The sequence below is a fragment of the Ceratotherium simum genome, chromosome 19, assembly GCF_057802395.1.
Source record: "Ceratotherium simum simum isolate JZ-2026a chromosome 19, ASM5780239v1, whole genome shotgun sequence".
NCBI lineage: Eukaryota > Metazoa > Chordata > Mammalia > Perissodactyla > Rhinocerotidae > Ceratotherium > Ceratotherium simum.
This window is the reverse complement of record NC_141918.1, coordinates 46,823,887-46,842,504: the sequence shown is the minus strand read 5'-3', so window position 1 is coordinate 46,842,504 and position 18,618 is coordinate 46,823,887. Positions and strand designations below refer to the sequence as shown.

The 18,618-nt window shown below is 37.7% G+C and overlaps 1 long non-coding RNA gene across 1 annotated transcript in view; it reads left to right on the top strand.

Moving 5' to 3' along the window:
- Positions 1-13,242: 13,242 nt before the first annotated feature.
- The window catches only part of LOC147914549 (uncharacterized), an 82,280-nt gene continuing 76,904 nt past the window's right edge, over positions 13,243-18,618 (top strand). Inside the window, exons 1-2 of the long non-coding RNA XR_015555274.1 lie at positions 13,243-13,377; positions 13,614-13,806. This is a non-coding gene — a long non-coding RNA (uncharacterized LOC147914549). The remainder of the gene's footprint in view (positions 13,378-13,613; positions 13,807-18,618) is intronic.

Here is an 18,618-nt window from a genome sequence, read left to right as displayed (position 1 = left end):
TGCTGAGTGAAAAGAGCATAGGCTTTCAGAATAGTCAGATCTAAATCTGAGCTCCAACTTCACATTAACTAATGGTGCGATTATTTTTGAACAGGCTATTGAACAAGTTTCTTTATCTGTAAAATGGGAATGATAATACTGACCTTAAGATCTGTTTAATGATTAAATAAAAGAGAATATCCAAATTGCCATATTATTGAGCCAAATATTCAGTGGGTTCTCAATATCTGGTTATTATTATTACTATTATTTTCATAATTATGTTCCACTTTATTCTTAGTTAAATGAAAGCACTATTAGCCTTGACTTGCATTTTCTGATGTATGAATTTTATCGTGTTTTATCAGGAGGCATTGATTAGTAGGACTCGCAGTAGAATGAGCTATAACCAGTCAGGTATCAAGCATATTATGTTTTTTTGTTTGTTTGTTTTGAATAAAATGGATATGTTTAGGAATTAGCAGGGTGCCTATATGTGTCATGGTTTTACCAACTGAATTTATACATCTTGCAACAGTAGCAATTACGACCCAGAGAAAGTTTTAAGAGAAAAAGAAAGTTCATTCAAAATATATTTTAATGCAGACAAATTCCTAAACCAAAGATTTGAATCTAGTGCATAACACTTCACAACAACAAGGACCCTCATTATTGAAATAAAACGTGATTAATATTTGAATATTTCAAAGGCCTTTTGCAAGTGTTCAGCTAATTCATTCATATTTTACAGCCTTTGAGCATCAAAATCTGGTTAGGAAAAGTTTTCTTACCCTACAAATGTTAACTAAGGCTGACATATACCATCTAAAGGGAAGCACAGTTTTTATGTACTTCTCTCAGTCTCATTTTGAAACCTCATCAAAAAGTTTCAGCCTCGTTTTGTAACTTCTAAGGAAGAATGGCTCAGTTGACACTTGACCTCTATTGCTCAACTGTTCTCCTTTAGAGGGTGTCTTCCTTAATGGGTTGGTTTGACATAAAAAGAAATTGACTATATTCAATATTAAAACAAACATCAATTAACATATTTGTTGGGTTTTTATGCTGCCAAATCATTGGTTAGACTGACTGTTTCCCTTTCCAAGCTTGTTTTGGCATTGTCAAAACTATGTCTGAGCTACCAGACTCTTTCCTAACTTCAGAGCCCAAGTGCTTGGTTCCAGTATCAAGAGCCAATGAATCATTAGGATCCATCAGACTTCATAGGGCCACAGAAATGGTGTGGTTGTTAGAAAGCTGTTTCATTGCCTAATATTTATCCTGTCTCATTTGATGCACATTTTCAATTTGATTACAACCAACTTATACCATTTTCTACACTGCTAATAGAAATACTCAATACAAAGGTTGAAATTAGACTATGTGGTAACCGTTTTTCTACTGTTTCCAACGTGAGAGGTCCTTTATTACTAAACGTTCTGGAGGGCTGAAATTTTTACCAACGCAAATATAAATAATTGTGATGGTTGCAAGTGTATTCCCAGTCAATGGGAAATTCGATTTGCCCTTGTCAAAACAAAAACAAAAGAACAAAACGTCAGTTGGTTGGAACTTTTGGAAGGCATTCATCAGAGATTAATTGGAGAGGGAGCTAATTAGAAAATGGTTTGACTGCGTCAGTTTTGCATTGTTCTGACTGTATTAATGTCTTTTTGTGTAGCTATAAGAGTGGTGGTTGTTGTCTTAAGGTCAAAATATCTACAGGGACTTTGTTAAAAGTGGTATGAAGGGATGTCACAAGAAAGTGAAACAAGGGAAAATGATTGACGATGTGTTGAGGGCTTCATTCTGTGAGAATAATCTAAGAGTTTTAGTATTGTTTTCGACACTGTTTTAAAATGTTTTTCTTATAACGTAGAACTGAGGACAGTTTAACTTTATATGGATCCAAATGTATGGACTCCGTAATATTTGGTTCATTGTTTGAAATGAAACAAGAGTCATAGTTGCTATGTCAAGAGCCACATAAATGTTTATTCTCAAGATATATTCTCGAAATACTGAGAAATTAACCCATATGAGAAATGGAGAGTAAGACACGTCAACATAGCAGAAGAGTCACGTTATTTCAGAACACAAATTTTATCTTAGACTATCAATCACAAAGAATAACTGAAAATGTATTGTGAATATAGTAACAGCATTGGAGAACTATGGACTATATTTCATATTTGTTATATCAGAAAAACAAATTAAAATCATATGAGTATGATTGCCTGTTAATAACCACAAGGTACTGAGCATATCATATGTGCCACACACTGTGTTTTCTCTGCTACATTATGTTGTTATCTGATGTAACCAAATTAGGGAGAATTAGTGGGAAAAAAATACAAAGGAGTAAACCCCATGGACACATGGCATGTTTATAAAAGTTTACCTATTATGTTAGGAAGTCGTATAAGTCATAAATGTAATTGTTAGGTGGGCCTAGAAAGTAATGAGAATGATTCTATAGGATAAATATATCAACTAGTCTTATTACTTTTTAATCATTTCTCAGATGAAGGAATTTCATTATTCTTTTAAATTCAACAGCAGGCAAAAATATACAGTTAGGAAACCAGAAGAAGGAAAAGGAAGAGGAAGTCACACTGTGCATTGGCATTCGCCACACAGGCTATTGTGGAAATGTGAGGGAAGGGTCTTTTATTGTTTTTATTTTGACTGGGCTCAGATTTTTGCTCACTCGAAAGATCCAATTGTGAGAATTTGCTCTAAAGTCCCAGCTTGTTGATGGACAGGCATCCTCTCCCAAGGTAATAGGGAAGCTGGTTTAGCAGCTCATATTTTTGGAAAAGTCAGTGTTTGTTGTAATTTGATACTAACTGCAACCTGTATCTCACCTGCATTTATCAACGCCAAGCCACAGAAATGCCTGGAAGGGCCAGAATGTTTGAAGCTTGTGCTATGCATTTGTGGTATTTTGGCTGCTTCACTGTAAAAATATTATGCCACAGAAAATACATTCTGATTCCATGTAGCAACTCAACCCACAAACGCGAAGCTGAGTGTTGGTTTTATTATCCTTAACTAATTTGTGTTTCCTTGCAAGAAGAAAGCAATAGTGAATTCATGCATTCATGCAGCTGTGCTTGGGAAAAAAGCAACTACAATATCAAGTCTCCACATTTTTTTTTTACTTTTCTGTAACACCAGTGCTTTCTTTCCATCATGTCCTAATTATCTAAAATTACTCTAAGCAAGTTATATTTTATTATATAAATTACTTGTGATATTTCCATTCATAAATAATGGTAGCAACTCTTCTATGTATTAGATAAAAGAATAAGAAATTATGAAACTATTCAGAAATGCCCAATAATTTTTACCAGAGGAAGGAGAAAAATACTTCTTAAACTTAGAAATGCAGCTATTCCTTCATTTATTCATTTAGCACGTTTTTGTGGTTACGAACTTGAGGGCAAACAATTTGTTGGAAATGGAGGGGTTAAAGATAAACAAGCCATAATCCAAGCCATTAAAAAGCCCCATGGAGTAAGGCCCATTGAGGCAAATGAAATTGCAATAAAGGAAGATGAGTGCTTTAAAATAGCACATATTTTAAGGTTATGTCTGCTCTTTTAAAGTCAGATATTCTTATATCAAACCATAGCTTTGTAGCTATTGACTTGTCTTTCCACTATAGTTTCTAGGTGCATTGATATTCTCCATTTCATTTTCAATATCAATATCTGTGTAATGTCAATTGTTAGAGAATATCTAGCATTGTGTAAAGCAAATATATATATATATTTTTTTTGGTGAGGAAGATCAGCCCTGAGCTAACATCCATGCCAATCCTCCTCTTTTTTGCTGCAGAAGACTGGTCCTGAGCTAAGATCTGTGCCAATCTTCCTCCATTTTATGTGGGACGCCGCCACAGCATGGCCTGACAAGCGGTCCGTCGGTGCGCTCCCGGGATCCGAATCCGGGCTGCCAGCAGTGGAGCGTGCGCACTTAACCGCTCTGCCACGGGGCTGGCCCCTAAAGCAAATATTTTTGAGTAAGGAATCATCCTTGTCCCAGTGGTGATTTTCTTCTTTTGGCAACAGGCAAAAGGATTGATTCTCAACACCTCTTCTCTGCCCTGTGTTGTGAACTGACTCTGTTTTCATGGTAAGAGGAATGAGTTAAATTAAACCCTTAGCAACAAAAGGAGGCTCAATTTTGTGCATTAACCTTTTTGTGTGTGTGTGTGTGTCAATGAGAAATGTTACTTATGGGGCCTCTTTCTCCTTTACAACTCAATAGGAAATTACCAGGCTCTCAAAATGCTTTGGATGTTTGCCCTCATTTAGGAACTGTTTTAATGTGATTTTTTAGACATGGATATATATATAAATAACATAGACATAAACACAGATGTATGTTTATTTATTCAAATTTCTTTTTAGGAAATAATTAAGATAATTTGCCCTTTATTATGGAACTTAGCCATGTATTCAACACCTTTCTTTGCATCCCCTGAATGAATATGTTGATAAATCTGGTAATTGGGGGGTTTCCAATGTTGGTTGTGTTTATGAATCTAGAAGTGAGTAATATGCCTGAAGTGCAAGATACATAAACTTTACCTCCATGCTCCCTAACTCATTTCTCACCTATCAATAGGAGATAAATTCTGTGCAGAAGCAATTAAGAAAGGTATATTTCTGAGCCCATTTTCATGGAGGAGGCAAAAATATTAATATTCACATTTTCAGACTTATTATAGCATACATCAGGTGATCAGACAGTGACCTTGGATGGTTACTAGATTTTCCTATGCCCAGGTTCCCTCATTCATAATATGGGGACAACAAATAGCCTGTGTTTTTGTTCAATGAATCTCTCACTTAAACCAGTACTAAATGCTAAGTAAATATCAATTGGGATATTTTGTAAGTCCACTGCTCATATATATTATTATAGAATTTAAACCTTCTTTAGAAGATCCTCTGTGTGCCCAATATTTCTACAGCTAGAGTTAAACACCAACTCAGTCCAATCCTTTAAATGCTTTTATTTATTTTCAATGATTAATAACATTTTTCCACTACAACTCTTTCCCCCACTTTATAAGTTGTACAAAGAACTTAGAAGAAATTCAGATTTGGAAAAAGCCACCCATACACACCCAGCGAAGGGGGACTTCCAGTTTCCAGTCCAGCAGGTAAGGAGCACAGAAGTTGCCACTCATCTTAACAAGTAAAAAGCTGAACAAACTGAAAAATCAACAGCTTTTCTTAGATCTGTCTGAGAACTGAGATCCTAGGGTAAACTGCCGCCCTCCCAATTGGAGAGGCAGACAGGAGGGTACAGAGAATCTCAATTTACCAGAGTAGAAACTCAAGAGAAGAAACTTTCAGAGGAACCACTGCTAGGAAAGGAAAACTTGAACTGTAATTGAGAAATTGCTGGAGACTCAGTGTGGACAAGTCTGAGAGTTAAAAACTCCAGGAGGACCCAGTCATTGGAGGACCCCCATACTTTTGTTAATTTTATCTCCAGGAGCTCCACCAGGTCTTCACAAAGAATATCAGAGAAAAATCACTTCATGCTTCTAGCAGGAAGAAAGGAAAAGGAACCATTTTGAAAGGTGCCAGAGCACTCTGTTCTTCCTAACAAGATATTCCTTCGGGAGAAACTGTTTTACCAGAGCCTAACCTGCTGGGGTTTTATCAGAGTCTAACCTACCTGGGGACAAGAAATACCCAATTCCAGGCATGCAATAGCCTTCCACATGGGAGAAGGGAAATACCTAACTCCAGCTCTCTCCAGCCATCCATGTGGGGGAAGGGAAATACACAACCTCAGTCCCCTCTAGCTATCCTCTCCCACTGAAGGGGAGAAAAGAAAAACTGAGAAACATGGGTGAAGTTCAGTCCAGGAGCACAAGCTCACCAAAAGACTAAGACCTAATTATAGGACTATAGAACACTTCCTCTCCCCAACACTTTACATTTTCCGAGATAAGAACCAGCTTGGCGTGTTTGAAGATACCCTGTGGAAGGAAGACCCTGTACATGAGAGCAAGCAGGACCTGGTAGGGGATGAGGTCAGGGTGACACAGGGCAGTACACGCAGGTCTTTCAGGTCAGGATAAAGAGTTTGGATTTTATTCTAAGTATTATAGGAAGACCCAAGTGATTTGTAGCAGGGAGATAATTTGATCTAATTTGTCTTTTAAAGAGGAGTTGCTGGCTGCTCTGTAGGGAACAGTATGAAGTGGAAAGGAGTGGGACCATAGAGATCATTTAAGAGTCCATAGCAATAATCAAGGTATTATGTTGTAGACTTGGACAGCAGTGATGGAAGTAGTGAGAAGTTGTCCAATTTAGAAGATATTTAAATTTAGAGATGATAAGATTGGTGAATTAGATGTGAGAGATAAAGGAAAGAGAGGAATCAGTGATAGCTAGTAGTTTTTTGGACTAAGTAACTTTGTGACAATGTGGTATATTTTACTTAGAAGGAGATTATAGAAGAAGGAACAGATTTGGGGGATCAGTAGTAGATCAAAATTCTATTTTGGACCTCTTAAGTTTGAGGTGCTTATAAACAAAAGTGGATAAAGAAATAGCTAACACTTTCTACACACTAGACATTTTTAAGTGCTCTTTATATAGTGACATTTAATCTTCACAGAAACTTTGCAATGAAAGTACAGACAGTCTCTGACTTATTGTAGTTCAACTCAAGGTTTTTCAACTTCATGATGGTGCAAAAGCGATATGCATTCAGTAGAAACTGTGCTTCGAATTTTGAATTTTGATCTTTTCCCTGGCTAGCAATATGCGGTACTCTCTTGTATGCTGGGCTGTTTCAGAGGACTAGAGCTCCCAGTCAGCCATGAGGTCAAGAAGGTAAACAACCAATACAATAACAACCATTCTGTTTCTCACTTTCAGTACAGTAGTCAATAAATTACCTGAGATATTCAATACTTTATTATAAAATAGGTTTTGTGTTGGATGATTTGGGCCAACTGTAGGCTAATGTAAGTGTTCTGAGCATATTTAAGGTAGGCGAGGCTAAGCTAGGTTGTTCCCTGGGTTAGGTGTATTAAATGAATTTTCGACTCAGGATATTTTCAACTTGTGATGGATTTGTCGGGATATAACCCCATTGTAAGTCAAGGGAGATTTGTACTATTATTATCATCATCCCCATTTTAAAGTTGAATACTAACCTAAAGTTTAACACTTACTAAGGAGACAATAATAAATGACAAGAGGTCTGGTTTCGGGCGTCTGTGCTCTTAAACACTGTAGCATATTACCATTTAGATGGATATGCCAACCAGGCACTGGGGAAAGAGAAATGCTATTCTTTTTATTAGAAAATAGGCTAATAAATGTGTCAACTTTATAGACAGAAGAGATTCTCTAACAAGAATGTAAAATTAGCAAAGTGATGCATTAATAAAAAATTGAATTATTCTTAAAATTATTATCTCAACCTGAGTCTCTAAAGACTTTTCTGCAAAAGCTGTTATGGAATAAATGTTCTTTGTATTACTTGGACTTGAAAACTATAGAAAAGCAAAATATGTTACTGTCCCATTCACAGTATGAAACATATTTAGTTTTAGTACCCAAACTCAAAAAGTCCAAAAAAATCATATAATTCAACTTCATTTATGAATATTTTCATGAAAACTCTATATAAGGTTTCAGAACAGAATATATCACATTGAAATAATTATCCACTGTGACCATAGGGGGTTTATTCTAAGAGGCAAACTTGTGTAACATGAGGAAAACCATTAGTAGAATCCAATTCATTAGCAGGAAAAATAATAAATGTGTTATTAGGCAACAATCATTGATTAAAAAGCTAAATGATCACATATTTGTATATGATGTTAGATGAATAGAGAATTTCCTTAACATTTAAAACCAGGAAGATAGAAGTCTGTGCGGGTGGGAAATGTAGATCGTTCAATCCAATAAAAACAGAGAATTCAAGATCACGGATGTTCTCAAATGCTATGCCAAAGACTTTGGATTTTGGTCTGGAAGGTAAAGGAGAGCCAATTATAGGCTCTATTATAAGTGGGAAGGCCTAGAGAAAGAACGAATAGTGCTCAGTGAGCAGCCAAACCAAACAGGTAGCAACTCATGAGACTGGGACAGACCTGCTTAGCTGGGAAGGGGAAGGGTTTTCATCCCAAAGAATGCTAACATAGGTTAGGCTAAAGTCAACACTCTTCCAAAGATTAAGATCCAGGCAGTCAAAAAAGGCCTAAAATAAGTAAATAACTTTGTATTCTACTCTGATCAAATTAAAAATCTTGTACCCACTTTAAATTGGCTCAAAGGAATTGCTGAAATGATATGTCAGAAAGCAGAAGAGGAATTAAGAAATTCATTGTTCCTGATACCTCAATACTTTGATATACTTAAAAAAAACCACAACTAAATGTATATGTTGAATCCGAATGTGCGATGAACTGAGATCCAACCAACTATTGATTAGCCAAGCAAATTTCCATACTGATGCCAGGATCCTGGAAGCAGGGGTGCATTTAATCATCACTGACCATGAAAAAAACTCCGTGTTATTTGGTATCATATAAATGTGAAACAGACTGGAGTCTTTTGGAATGAGAGCAATTTCTGATACCCCAACTGGGATTCCATCTCTTAGTCACCAACCTCATTCTCCTCCAAGGAAAAGATGGAAAGATAACACACTGGTTCTTGCCTCTCCTCTTCTGCCTTCACCAGGCGTGCACACGCAAACCCACCACACCAGCAACAAGTTAATAGAAGTATGGGTATCCAAACTCTGATTTACTGAAATATTTAGCCTCTGGACAAATATCCTCCACATAAAATAAGGAAATTTGGAAATCTTTTTCCTTCAAGTTGAGCATAATTAATTAAATCATGTCTTCAACACAATGATAAAGATTTCTCCACAAACACCATCTGTTCTGGAGTAGTATAGTGATCTCTCAACTTCCTCTCTCTCCATCGGTCTATTTCTATATAATATAAACCACTCTCCTCTCATAAAGGGAGATAAATAAATGCATATTGAGAAAGGTCATAAATGAATTTGGAAAAATGTAAATAGATTTTGTGTTCTTTATAAACATTGATTAAAGTTGCCTAAATTCAAAATGTTACTGGAAGAACCAGCCTTCTGCCCTGCCTCTCCCTCATTCCTTTATCTCAGGAATTTGAACAGGGAAATAAATCCTATACTGCGTTCTCCTGCTTTTAGAGATATAGTGAGGTAGGGGGATGTGTGCCTAACAATTGGACCTTGAATTTCAAATACTTTAATTTCAATTCTAGCTAACTCTTTGTATAACTAAAGAAATATGTAGTTTTGTTATTTGTCATGGAAATCTGAGTTCATTTCTTTTACATCACTAAGATTTAGGATTATTGTCTAGAAACGGGACAGAAACTGAAACTTTCAACGTACTAATATCAAGTAGTATAGTCATTGTTCACATAGTTATCTCTGTAGATTATATTATATTCACCAAAAAAGTGCTTCTCTCTCTTAGTATGGATTTAGACTGTAATAATTCTGAGATTTTTGTTTATCCATGGGAGGTGTGTGTGTGTGTGTGTGTTTATTCTGGTATCCATGGGATACTTGGTGCCATAGGAAAAATTTAAGAATATGTTATTCAAGAACCTTTGGATTGTGATAGGAGATCAACCCAAATTGGCTTAAGTTTACAAAAAACTTTGGTTCCCATACTGAAAATTCCAGCCGTATCAGCTTTAATCATAGCTGGATCTAAGAGTCTCAAATGCCATCATCAGAGCCAATCTCTCTTTACATCTCAGCCCTGCTTTCCTCATGGTTGGCCTTATTTTTATGCTTTTATTGTGCCTGATGGAAGCCCAGACTTACTTCATCCTCTCTGCCAGCAGTCTTAGAAACCACCACCACGCCTCCCAAACAAAAAATTTATCTTTCCTAGTTGATCCAGAAAAATTCCTGGGATTACTTTGATTAGAGCAAAGAGTGCTTAACCAACCACCATGGCCAGACAATACTAATTGTTCAGATCTGGGTCATGAGCTCACCTCTGATTCCAGGGTTGGGCTAGCCCCCACTAAACTACATGGAATGAAAGTGGGTGGAGTCGATCCCCAAGGAAAGTCAAGACACTATTACAAGAACAAAGGGAATGATACTGGGTATGCAAAAACAACACATGTCCACCCAGCAGCCTAGGCTGGCTTCGCTTCACACTGACTGAGAGACCTGGATGATAACCAGACTTTAAGCTGTAGAACCCATTATCGACTATTTTCTGCAGGCTCTCCTCCTCTCATATCCAACTCCCACCCACTGTTATTATGGTCCTATTTTGGATGTACTATCTCAGTCTTAGGGAAATGCCCTTTGGGATGGTTATTGCAACCCAAGAGTGCCCAGATTGAGAAAAGGCCATGGGTAAAACCAATCCACATAAGTATCAGGCAGTTTTTTTCTGAGAGAGAACTAAAGGGTTTTACTTGGAACAATCTTCAAACCTGAAGCGAAATCTGCAACATCCATCAACTTTGTGGTTGGGTATTAGCGGGAGCAAAGTGACAGGTTAGTGATGGAAATTGTGGCCTTCTGGAATCGGTATATATCACCAAGGAAGACCCAAGTTCCAGGTGGTAAATAGCAGTGAACAGAGCAGTGACCAAAGGCCATGCAGAAAGCAAGGATAGAGAAGCACATGATATAGACAATAGCTGCCAAGTCAATGACTCAGGAGTTGACATGAGGCAAACCCTCTTGTTCCTTTATTTTCCAAATAAACTGGAAGGTGACCCTTAGAGGCAGGAGGTTGACATTTCAGTTACACAATAATAAAAACCAAAAAATTAGAAACAACAGCAAAAGGTACAATGTGTTATTACTTTCAGATGGGAAAACTGGGGAGGAATGATTATTTCACAGTGACTATTTTAAGCTGTGAAGACATAGCACAATATTGCAAAGTGATTTGGCATTTTAATAAGCCACAATCAAATTCTGATTAAAAATTGGAAACTTGGACTTCCTTGCATGAAAATTTTCTTCATATGCTCTTCAGATGTAACATTTCTTATCCCTGCCACCTTCATTCAATATCGTACTCATCAGTTTTCTAGACTGCACCAATCAAAACTAGACTGAAGCATAGGGAACAATTCAAGAACTTGGTGGAAAAGAATAAAAGATGGGGACTTCTTGACACAAAACATTACAAAATATTATAGATGTAATCATGAAATAATAGTTACTTGCATTCAACAGTGCACAGTGTTTTTTATGTGTGTGTGGGTGTGTGCGGGGGAGGGGAAGAGCTTAGGAAATCAATTAAACATATCCTTGACTCTTTGGGAGTTTCTAAGACCCTGAGTCAGATTTAAATGTAAAAATAATTTATGCAAATATATACTAAACAGAATAAGTGATGTACCAAAAAGATCATGAATGTAATGGAATTTTATGTTGCTTTGCAATCATCAATTGAGTTTTAGGACAACGGCCTCTGTATCTATTCCCTGTTGAAGCCTGAAGGACTTATAGGTAATAGGATTATTGCTTTACTTTCATCCTATATGAACTCTTTCTGGGGTGAATGAAGAGCCAAAGTCTCCTTTTCACCCTCTGGGCTTCTCTCACTGGAGTTTCTGTACTGATCATAGACAATCCACTGAACTTTGGACCTGGCTAATGTGAGCAAATAGGAACGAATCAAACTTCCAGAGAAATTGTCAACGGTTTCCAGCCATCGTTAATGTTCACTGCTCCCTTGGATTTTAGCCACGTTCTTACCTTTAATCACTGGACACCCTTTGGATAATGCACCACACCTGGGACTGGGGATAATTTACCACTTGCAGATGAGTTAGCACTGCAGTTCACTTAGACAGAGTTGTGCATTTATTCCGGGTCCCAGAGGCCTTCCTTTTATAGTGCAGTTATATCCACTAAAATTATAACTTCCAAAATTCTGTTCTATTTTATTGCTCTCGCAAAGTATTTATGACCTCTACTGCTTAAGCGGACGTTTTTAGAGATTTACTGCTGAAAGATTTCAGGAGAACTGCACATGATTGGTGCTGTCAGTGCTGAACTGTCAGACTGAGATTCTGTAAGAACTTTTTTATAAGATGCCAACAGAAAGTGTATTCAGTTTTAGTTTCTGATACCTTCAGAGCAAATCACATTGACATATGGAAGTTTATTTTGTGGAGCATCACCATCTAGTAGACTTAAGAAGCACCCTATGTTACACAAATGAATGTGTTGATTTTTTTTCTCTTAATTTAATGCAATTTCAGGTAGCCAGAGGTTGAGTTACTTCCTAATATGTTAGGAAACCAGTTAGTTAATCGTGCCTTTTTGCATTTTTATGCTTATATTCAAGAGAGACCTCTTTTGGCAAATTCCTTTCCACTTTTCACATCAGTTTCCTTCTCTGCTAAGCTATTCTGTATTCTCCTAGAGCCTTGGCAGGCAGAATTTTCACGGAGTGTTGCTGGGGAGAGTCCTAGGATAACATGGGCAAAGAATCCTCTGGGTTGAACTGCCTTTTTCTGCCAGATGGAAGGATTTTGAACAATCTAGACTAGAACGTACAAGAGAAAGGAGTATTTGTTTTAGCCATACCTAACAGCCTGGGCAGAGGAGAGGATTGGCTAGAGGCAAGCTGAGCCCTTGCCACAGTCTGTCACCAGAGAAGAAACAACTGGTCATGTCTTGTTAGATTCTTAGCATCTCCTGGTCCCCTCATCCCTGTCCTGACACCTCCAGGGCACAAAAAGCCCCCACTGTACCCTTGTCCTGAATACACAGACATGTGCACACACACACACGCACGCACACACACACACACACACACACAGAGCTGGCTGTCTGTACCAATGCAGCGTACATCTGATTTTCAACAAAGCAACTAATGAAATTCCATCTGACTACAATTTCTCAGTAATGCTTTATGTTTTACTGACACGATTAGCTGTGACATGATAAAATTCAATAATAGACCCCAATCCTGCTGAGTCACTTGGTGACACCACTAGCCACTCAGCTGTCCCAGCTTGAAGACTGAAAATGGCCCTTCCAGATGCTCAGGTCACCCGGGGCCATTCTTCTCAGAGTTGCGTGGATTCGCCGCCTTCCCCGGAACCAGAAACAGGAACTTCCAAGCGTCTCTCTTTTAGTCACAGTAGGGAGGACGGTGGGAGGAGAAGATGAAAGAGACATATTAAACCTATTTGAGTGCATGATTTCTCAACTACCCCCACCTCTTCCTCTGCATCTTCTGCCTCCACCCACACTCCCTCTATTGCAGCCGCAGTGAGCGACTACTTCCTGAGCACATCACGCTTCTGCATGCCTCATGCTCTGCAAAATATGGTTTATCTCAGCCTGGTGAGTACCTAGTTGTCCTCAAGGACTTACTCAATGTGAAAATGTCCCTGATTCTCGGGGCAGAACTTGTCTTTCCTCCCTCTGTGCGCCCTGGTATTTATATTCATTAACTCAGGGCTCTATTGTAATGTATCTGTGCTTTTGTCAGCTTTTTCCACCAGACTGCAAATGCTTTGAGGTCAGAAATCATGTCTTTTTTCATCCTGGTAACCACCTCTCTCTTTTCCTGGTCCCAGTGTCTAATAGAATGAATGCTTTGCCGAGAGAAAGGTGCTACATATTGAATGAACTGATGAATGAAAAAAATGACTGAAGAACTAAAGAAAAAGATTACATATACTCTCCAGCACCCAGGGAAAATCTAAATCTGTTGAGTAGTCTGAGAATGCCTGGAAGGTGGTTGATCAGAAGTATCCGAAAGATGCCAAGGTTGGGAAGGCCCTTTCATTCATTTTTTGCTCTCTTCTTAACCTTAACTTTAATTAATGCTACCTTAATTCTATGCCCATTTTCCCCATATTCTCTATTCTTTTTTCTCTGTCTCAGATCTCTGGAGCCTTTCTTCTGTCTTCTCAGCATGTTTAAATTTGTAGACAACCCATGGAAGGAAATTGATAGACTCAAAGTCCAGGGAATCTAAGAATCTGCTACCCTGAGCCCTCCTGCCCTCCAATACTACTTGACTCTAGAATAGTGAGCCATAGTATGCACTCAATGAATCTCACTGGAGACGACAGGGTGGGCAGAAATCCAACAAGTGGTGCTCAAGAGAGGCAGTCACGGATCAGGGACATGACCCAAAGAAGTCTATTTTATTTTCAAGTAAGTTCCCAAACCTTTGTGCCTTAACTCAATTTTCTGTGTAAATTACATGATAGTGATGCAAAGAATGACTAAATGCCATGCAGTTTTAGAATAAAACCATTGATATTCATATGGAATGTTGACCAGAAAAAATAACTAAGTGAGGAATAAAAATATTTCAATTTCAAGCTAACAGTTTTTGGGTGTTTACTATGGTGCCAGGCACTATTCTAGATGCTTTGCATTTATTATATAATTTAATTCTCACCCCAATCCATTGAGGAGGTTTAGCTATTTCTCCATTTTGCAATGAGGGAACTGAAGTAGAGAGGAAGGTTAAGTAAGTTTCTTGAGCTCGTGCTAGTTGGTAGGTGGTGGAGGTGGGTTTCAAACGCCAGCAGTCCCATTCCAGGGTCTGTTATCTTAAATCCATGCCAGCTCTCTAAACATTAACGAAAAGCTAAATTTTGATGTGATATTATAAAAGCAATGTTACCAGATTAATTTATTATTTATGCATAACTATTTAGCAACTTATCATTATATAGGTACTAAATAAACTACTGTGATTTTAATTTTATAAAACAACAAAGTCTATGTATACATAACCAGTGTTCATAATTTAAAGCTCATGTTACATAATTTCTCAACTTGGCCAGTTTCTATGTTTCAAATTTTATAAACACTGAAATTAAGGAATGAAAATGCTTGATTAATGGGCACAACTTGGTTTAAAAAAAAGAATTTAAAATAAAACACCAGAATTTCTGATTCCAAATTTCTCTTGGTCACGAAACCATGTTGCAGGACATCTGTTTTTATGTTGTTTGACTTCAGTACAAGTACTAAGATATTTAATATAAGTATTGAAGAATTTGTAACTTCAAGTGACTGAGTAGAGTTACAGAATGATGCATGAGGGACTCAGTGTAATTTTAAGAGAGATGACTGAGGTATTCTTAAGAATAATGGATAAATTATACTGAGTGTCTCTTATGTACCAGGAGCTATTCTATTTATTTTATTAACTCTAGGGAGTACCTACAAGTGTTATCCCCATTTTACTAATGAGGCTACTAAGGCTAAGATAAGTAACTCGCCCAAAGTTACATAGCAAATAAATGAAGATGCCAGGACCAAGACTGGAACATGGTGGTCTCACTTCATTCTCTCTTTCAGCCTTATCTCGTTATTCATCCTGCTCCATTCATGGTCCTTAATCTTGGTCTAGCGGGGTAGGGCAAGTCATCTTTGTTAGCCAAAGTCCAAGAAAACAATTGGGGCTTTGTGGGTCATGGCAGCGTGGGGCCTGGAAGTGGGCATTCTTAGAGAGAAGGAAAGAGTAGTAGGTCATTTTTGGTAAGAATGGGGTGCAGATACTTAAATTTTTTCCAACTAACAATGCAGGATGTTTTGAAATTAGTGGCTGAGGAGAAAGAAAAATTTTTTTAAGCCAAAAAAGTGTTAGTTAAAATGGATGGAAAAAGAACAACTGAACAGATGGGATCATGGGTAACGGAAGAGAGAAATACTAAAAGAGGATGATTAAATACAGAACTATGGAAAAGTGGGAAGAGATAGAAACAAGGATAAGAAATTCAGCACAGGGGCCGGCCCTGTGGCTTAGTGGTTAAGTGCGCGCGCCCCGCTACTGGCGCCGGGGTTCGGATCCCGGCGCGCACCGACCCGCTGCTTCTCCGTTCATGCGGAGGCCACGTCCCACATACAGCAACTAGAAGGATGTGCAACTATGACATACAACTATCTGCTGGGGTTTTGGGGGAAATAAAAGGAGGAGGATTGGCAATAGATGTTAGCTCAGAGCTGGTCTTCCTTAGCAAAAAGAGGAGGATTAGCATGGATGTTAGCTCAGGGCTGATCTTCCTCACACACACACACAAAAATTCAGCACAAAAGATTCAAGTAAAAAGGGCCTATTTTTCAGTCACAGACATCTAGGTTTAAAGTTTGTTTCCATGGGTGCAGGAGAGCTGGATGACTAAGGATTGAGTGGTATGTAAGACACCCCCTGTTAGGAAACTCCCATTCTATTCAGTTGGCCACAGAAGCAGAATTAACGGACTTGCTGCATCTCTGGGACACACTTTGCCTCTTTCATATCTGTGCAAAAGCTAGAAAAGAAAAAATGTTGGCAACAGCTTGTTAGAGCTGTATTCTTACTGTGAGTTTGTGTAGGATAAGTGAGCTGTTTCTAGGATCTCACACAGAAACATGGGTGAAAGGAGTGACTAGGAATTTGGCCAAGAGCAGAGTTTGTGAGGCTCTAGTATGTGACACAGGATCTGTGCTAGTCCACTTGATTAGGGCAATCCAGGAGTTACCAAAGATCTTAGCATTGAAGAACTCTATTGGTGTTATCTGACACTCTCCTATTGGGGTTTCTATTGGTATCTGATGAGTTATAAAATATATTTGGAATATGAGTGCACATCTAGATAATTTCATCTTTATATAAGTAAAGCCAGCTAACTCAGAATATTTTTCTCATCCTTGACTGGTGTATGATAATACCTGTCTGAGTCAGCTCAGGATGCACTAATAAGATGCCATAAGCAGGGTGACTTAACAGAAATTTATTGTCTCATACTGGGAGGCTGGAGTCTGAGATCAGGATGCCAGTATGGTTGGGTTCTCATGAGATCCCTCTCCTCTCCCTGTCTTGGAGATGGCCACCATCTCGCTGTGTGCTCACATGGCCTTTCCTTGGTAAGAGAGAGAGAGACAGACAGAAAGAGAGAGTGCTTGAAGGTCTCTGATGTCTCTTCTTATAAGAGCATTAATCTCATCATGAGGGCGCCCCCCTCATGACCTCATCAACCTCATACTTCCCTAAGGCCCCACCTCCAAATACCATCACATTGAATGTGAGGACTTCGACCTACAAATCGTGGGGGTCCACAATTCAGTCCATAGCACTATCTTTTGGAGTGTTATGTCTCTGCCCTATCCTGTCCATAGAACTTGCTGAAGTAAGGTGCAGTGGTTATTTACTATTATATTGTTTGGAAAGACAGCACGAAATAGAGATGAGGACAATGCTTTCTTTTAACCAAGAAATACTTAACAATAAAAAAACAAAAGTTGTGACATCAAAGAGTGAGTTGTACCATGTCAGCAGGGGTCTAAATGATATCAATACAACCACTTTCCAATTTCTCTCAAAAAGTTTTTTGCCTTTATTGTGTCTAGTAGCAATGGTTTACATGGAAATTTGTGTTCCCTCTCATCTTATTTGGAGCTTTACAATGCAGTATCATTGATAATTCTTTGAAGACAGTTATATGGTCATTGAAAGCAGTATACTATAAGCCAATAAATTAATAGAGCTCCTATCATAATGAGTTTGGTATTATGGACTACATCCTCCTCAATGCCATTATGGACACTTGGCTCAAAAGTTCTAATTTTTCTATTGTACACTAAAGCAGTCTTCTCCACTAAATTACCTTTTAAAACTTTTTACTGTATTACAGGCATGGTGGCAAACACAGCACTTATGCGTGATAACATACCATTCCATAATGTAAAGAATAATGCTACATATCTTATAGTAATTGAGACCTATCAATGAAATTCACAAATGTTGCTCATTATTCATTGTTTTGCATTTCAGAATCCTAATTGAGTATTTGTAATTTTTTTCTCCATATTTATATATTAAAAACAATGTATATATACATGTAAGCACATATACAGATACATACATACAGTCACACACACACAACTATATGTGTGCATGTGTGCAAACACGTCCTTATCACATATATGTATTCACATACATGTCTGTACACGCGTATATAACTAGTGATATCTATATACATAGACACGTCTATAACATAAATGCATATATATATGTATACATGCATACATACACACACACATACCTATACCTACACCTATATCTGTACCTCTACTTGCACCTACATCTAGTATTTAAAAAAAGTCAAAATGAAATTGTTTATTGTGTACTGCAGAGCATTGTTGATAGCTGAGATAGAAAAGTTAAATATGAATACTTCCCTTTTCTCCATCCTCCTTCCATACTGCAAACTTAGTTTTTCCAGTATCTAACACATTTACTGGAAGTAATTAAAAAGCCATAAAGGGAAGGTGGATGCAGTGTCCTTAGAGACCTAGGCTGGGCAGAAACGGAAGGATAAGCTTTGCACATATTGTTTCCTCTGCCTAAAATACTCCGGTCTATCTCAAATATTCTGTATCATCTCCTCCTTTCTCAGACAGAATTCATTGCTACCTCTTCTGTTCTTTTGGCCTTATAAATTGTGAATTCTTGAATTTATTTTGTTTAAAAGAATAAATTCTCTGATTCTAAACACATTTTTTATTATCTATTAAATAAGAATTGTTAATTGTGTTATTTAAAGCCTCTAAATTTTTGTATTTTGTCTACCGTTG